We start from the raw sequence: 6464 nt of genomic DNA on the forward strand, positions 1-6464 counted from the left end.
GATAAAGTGTCCGTTTTGTAATTATTTGACCTTGTTTGACGTTTTTGCACGTTTCCTCAAAGTGTGGTGGATTGTCAATCACTATTAATGCAAAATGTGTTAAATAACCTATATTATGACATATCCCATGTTACAGCTGTATGCAATATAATGGACAGAAGAAAACATGGATGGTCTGCTTTAAGTGGCGGAAGCCTGCAGATGCCACCTCATTCCTAAATCCAACCAGCCTAGGGGGAAATCCCACTTCCCAGGGTTAGGCTATTGTGGATTTCATATTAGCCACATTTTTGTGGTCAGGATCAAATCAAATCATCAAATGTTATTGGTCACATACACATGGTTAGCAGATGTTAATGCGAGTGTAGCAAAATGCTTGTGCTTCTAGTTCCTGACAGTGCAGCAATATCTAACAAGTAATAGCTAACAAATTCACAACGACTACCTAATACACACAAATGTAAAGGGATGAATAAGAATATGTACATATCAATATATGGATGAGCGATGGCAGTGCGGCATAGGCAAGATGCAGTAGATGGTATAGTATATACATATGAGATGAGTAATGTAGGATATGTAGACATTATTAAAGTGGCGCTATTTAAAGTGACTAGTGATTCCTTTATTAAATCAATTTATTACATTTATTAAAGTGGCCAGAGATTTGAGTCTGTATTTTGGCAGCAGCCACTCTGTTAGTGATGGCTGTTTAACAGTCCGATGGCCTTGAGATAGAAGCTGTTTTTCAGTCTCTCGGTTCCAGCTTTGATGCACCAGTACTGACCTCGCCTTCTGGATGTTAGCGGGGTGAACAGGCAGTGGCTTGGGTGGTTGTTGTCCTTGATGATGTTTTTGGCCTTCAAGTGACATCGGGTGGTGTAGGTGTCCTGGAGGGCAGGTAGTTTGCCCCCGGTGATGCGTTGTGCAGACCTCACTACCCTCTGGAAAGCCTTACGGTTGTGGGCGGAGCAGTTGCCGTACCAGGCAGTGATACAGCCCGACAGGATGCTCTCGATTGTGCATCTGTAAAAGTTTGTGATTCTAGGATGTTACATTAATCATGTCCGTAAGGGCTGGCAACATTACATTAATCATGTCTGTAATAGCTGGCAACATTACATTAATCATGTCCGTAAGGGCTGGCAACATTACATTAATCATGTCTGTAATAGCTGGCAACATTACATTAATCATGTCTGTAACGGCTGGCAACATTACATTAATCATGTCCGTAAGGGCTGGCAACATTACATTAATCATGTCTGTAATGGCTGGCAACATTACATTAATCATGTCCGTAAGGGCTGGCAACATTACATTAATCATGTCTGTAATAGCTGGCAACATTACATTAATCATGTCTGTAATAGCTGGCAACATTACATTAATCATGTCTGTAATGGCTGGCAACATTACATTAATAATGTCCGTAATAGCTGGCAACATTACATTAATCATGTCTGTAATAGCTGGCAACATTACATTAATCATGTCCGTAAGGGCTGGCAACATTACATTAATCATGTCTGTAATAGCTGGCAACATTACATTAATCATGTCTGTAATGGCTGGCAACATTACATTAATCATGTCTGTAATAGCTGGCAACATTACATTAATCATGTCTGTAATGGCTGGCAACATTACATTAATCATGTCTGTAATGGCTGGCAACATTACATTAATCATGTCCGTAAGGGCTGGCAACATTACATTAATCATGTCTGTAAGGGCTGGCAACATTACATTAATCATGTCCGTAATGGCTGGCAACATTACATTAATCATGTCTGTAATGGCTGGCAACATTACATGAATCATGTCTGTAATGGCTGGCAACATTACATTAATCATGTCCGTAAGGGCTGGCAACATTACATTAATCATGTCTGTAAGGGCTGGCAACATTACATTAATCATGTCCGTAAGGGCTGGCAACATTACATTAATCATGTCTGTAATAGCTGGCAACATTACATTAATCATGTCTGTAATGGCTGGAAACATTACATTAATCATGTCTGTAATGGCTGGCAACATTACATTAATCATGTCCGTAAGGGCTGGCAACATTACATTAATCATGTCTGTAAGGGCTGGCAACATTACATTAATCATGTCCGTAAGGGCTGGCAACATTACATTAATCATGTCCGTAATGGCTGGCAACATTACATTAATCATGTCCGTAATGGCTGGCAACATTACATTAATCATGTCTGTAAGGGCTGGCAACATTACATTAATCATGTCCGTAAGGGCTGGCAACATTACATTAATCATGTCTGTAATGGCTGGCAACATTACATTAATCATGTCTGTAAGGGCTGGCAACATTACATTAATCATGTCTGTAATGGCTGGCAACATTACATGAATCATGTCTGTAAGGGCTGGCAACATTACATTAATCATGTCTGTAATGGCTGGCAACATTACATTAATCATGTCTGTAAGGGCTGGCAACATTACATTAATCATGTCTGTAATAGCTGGCAACATTACATTAATCATGTCCGTAAGGGCTGGCAACATTACATTAATCATGTCTGTAATAGCTGGCAACATTACATTAATCATGTCTGTAATGGCTGGCAACATTACATTCATCATGTCCGTAAGGGCTGGCAACATTACATTAATCATGTCTGTAAGGGCTGGCAACATTACATTAATCATGTCTGTAATAGCTGGCAACATTACATTAATCATGTCCGTAAGGGCTGGCAACATTACATTAATCATGTCTGTAATAGCTGGCAACATTACATTAATCATGTCTGTAATAGCTGGCAACATTACATTAATCATGTCTGTAATGGCTGGCAACATTACATTCATCATGTCCGTAAGGGCTGGCAACATTACATTAATCATGTCTGTAAGGGCTGGCAACATTACATTAATCATGTCTGTAATAGCTGGCAACATTACATTAATCATGTCCGTAAGGGCTGGCAACATTATATTAATCATGTCTGTAATAGCTGGCAACATTACATTAATCATGTCTGTAAGGGCTGGCAACATTACATTAATCATGTCCGTAAGGGCTGGCAACATTACATTAATCATGTCTGTAAGGGCTGGCAACATTACATTAATCATGTCCGTAAGGGCTGGCAACATTACATTAATCATGTCTGTAATGGCTGGCAACATTACATTAATCATGTCTGTAAGGGCTGGCAACATTACATTAATCATGTCTGTAATAGCTGGCAACATTACATTAATCATGTCTGTAAGGGCTGGCAACATTACATTAATCATGTCTGTAAGGGCTGGCAACATTACATTAATCATGTCTGTAATGGCTGGCAACATTACATTAATCATGTCTGTAAGGGCTGGCAACATTACATTAATCATGTCTGTAATAGCTGGCAACATTACATTAATCATGTCTGTAAGGGCTGGCAACATTACATTAATCATGTCTGTAAGGGCTGGCAACATTACATTAATCATGTCTGTAAGGGCTGGCAACATTACATTAATCATGTCTGTAATAGCTGGCAACATTACATTAATCATGTCTGTAAGGGCTGGCAACATTACATTAATCATGTCTGTAAGGGCTGGCAACATTACATTAATCATGTCTGTAAGGGCTGGCAACATTACATTAATCATGTCTGTAAGGGCTGGCAACATTACATTAATCATGTCTGTAAGGGCTGGCAACATTACATTAATCATGTCCGTAAGGGCTGGCAACATTACATTAATCATGTCTGTAAGGGCTGGCAACATTACATTAATCATGTCTGTAATAGCTGGCAACATTACATTAATCATGTCTGTAAGGGCTGGCAACATTACATTAATCATGTCTGTAATAGCTGGCAACATTACATTAATCATGTCTGTAATGGCTGGCAACATTACATTAATAATGTCCGTAATAGCTGGCAACATTACATTAATCATGTCTGTAATAGCTGGCAACATTACATTAATCATGTCCGTAAGGGCTGGCAACATTACATTAATCATGTCTGTAATAGCTGGCAACATTACATTAATCATGTCTGTAATGGCTGGCAACATTACATTAATCATGTCTGTAATGGCTGGCAACATTACATTAATCATGTCCGTAAGGGCTGGCAACATTACATTAATCATGTCCGTAAGGGCTGGCAACATTACATTAATCATGTCCGTAATGGCTGGCAACATTACATTAATCATGTCCGTAAAGGCTGGCAACATTACATTAATCATGTCTGTAAGGGCTGGCAACATTACATTAATCATGTCCGTAAGGGCTGGCAACATTACATTAATCATGTCTGTAATGGCTGGCAACATTACATTAATCATGTCTGTAAGGGCTGGCAACATTACATTAATCATGTCTGTAATGGCTGGCAACATTACATGAATCATGTCTGTAAGGGCTGGCAACATTACATTAATCGTGTCTGTAATGGCTGGCAACATTACATTAATCATGTCTGTAAGGGCTGGCAACATTACATTAATCATGTCTGTAATAGCTGGCAACATTACATTAATCATGTCCGTAAGGGCTGGCAACATTACATTAATCATGTCTGTAATAGCTGGCAACATTACATTAATCATGTCTGTAATGGCTGGCAACATTACATTCATCATGTCCGTAAGGGCTGGCAACATTACATTAATCATGTCTGTAAGGGCTGGCAACATTACATTAATCATGTCTGTAATAGCTGGCAACATTACATTAATCATGTCCGTAAGGGCTGGCAACATTACATTAATCATGTCTGTAATAGCTGGCAACATTACATTAATCATGTCTGTAATAGCTGGCAACATTACATTAATCATGTCTGTAATGGCTGGCAACATTACATTCATCATGTCCGTAAGGGCTGGCAACATTACATTAATCATGTCTGTAAGGGCTGGCAACATTACATTAATCATGTCTGTAATAGCTGGCAACATTACATTAATCATGTCCGTAAGGGCTGGCAACATTATATTAATCATGTCTGTAATAGCTGGCAACATTACATTAATCATGTCTGTAAGGGCTGGCAACATTACATTAATCGTGTCCGTAAGGGCTGGCAACATTACATTAATCATGTCTGTAAGGGCTGGCAACATTACATTAATCATGTCCGTAAGGGCTGGCAACATTACATTAATCATGTCTGTAATGGCTGGCAACATTACATTAATCATGTCTGTAAGGGCTGGCAACATTACATTAATCATGTCTGTAATAGCTGGCAACATTACATTAATCATGTCTGTAAGGGCTGGCAACATTACATTAATCATGTCTGTAAGGGCTGGCAACATTACATTAATCATGTCTGTAATGGCTGGCAACATTACATTAATCATGTCTGTAAGGGCTGGCAACATTACATTAATCATGTCTGTAATAGCTGGCAACATTACATTAATCATGTCTGTAAGGGCTGGCAACATTACATTAATCATGTCTGTAAGGGCTGGCAACATTACATTAATCATGTCTGTAAGGGCTGGCAACATTACATTAATCATGTCTGTAATAGCTGGCAACATTACATTAATCATGTCTGTAAGGGCTGGCAACATTACATTAATCATGTCTGTAAGGGCTGGCAACATTACATTAATCATGTCTGTAAGGGCTGGCAACATTACATTAATCATGTCTGTAAGGGCTGGCAACATTACATTAATCATGTCTGTAAGGGCTGGCAACATTACATTAATCATGTCCGTAAGGGCTGGCAACATTACATTAATCATGTCTGTAAGGGCTGGCAACATTACATTAATCATGTCTGTAATAGCTGGCAACATTACATTAATCATGTCTGTAAGGGCTGGCAACATTACATTAATCATGTCTGTAATAGCTGGCAACATTACATTAATCATGTCTGTAATAGCTGGCAACATTACATTAATCATGTCTGTAAGGGCTGGCAACATTACATTAATCATGTCTGTAATAGCTGGCAACATTACATTAATCATGTCCGTAAGGGCTGGCAACATTACATTAATCATGTCTGTAATGGCTGGCAACATTACATTAATCATGTCTGTAAGGGCTGGCAACATTACATTAATCATGTCTGTAATAGCTGGCAACATTACATTAATCATGTCTGTAAGGGCTGGCAACATTACATTAATCATGTCTGTAAGGGCTGGCAACATTACATTAATCATGTCTGTAAGGGCTGGCAACATTACATTAATCATGTCTGTAAGGGCTGGCAACATTACATTAATCATGTCCGTAAGGGCTGGCAACATTACATTAATCATGTCTGTAAGGGCTGGCAACATTACATTAATCATGTCTGTAATAGCTGGCAACATTACATTAATCATGTCTGTAAGGGCTGGCAACTTTCCAAAAAGAAAAAGGGCCTTTACTGATAAAGGAGGTGTTTCATTATAAAGTAATGCTGCTGAGTCTCGAGTCTCCACCAGAGGACAGGCTATTACAT

This window comes from Salmo salar, chromosome ssa20 (assembly GCF_905237065.1).
Source record: "Salmo salar chromosome ssa20, Ssal_v3.1, whole genome shotgun sequence".
Taxonomy (NCBI): domain Eukaryota; kingdom Metazoa; phylum Chordata; class Actinopteri; order Salmoniformes; family Salmonidae; genus Salmo; species Salmo salar.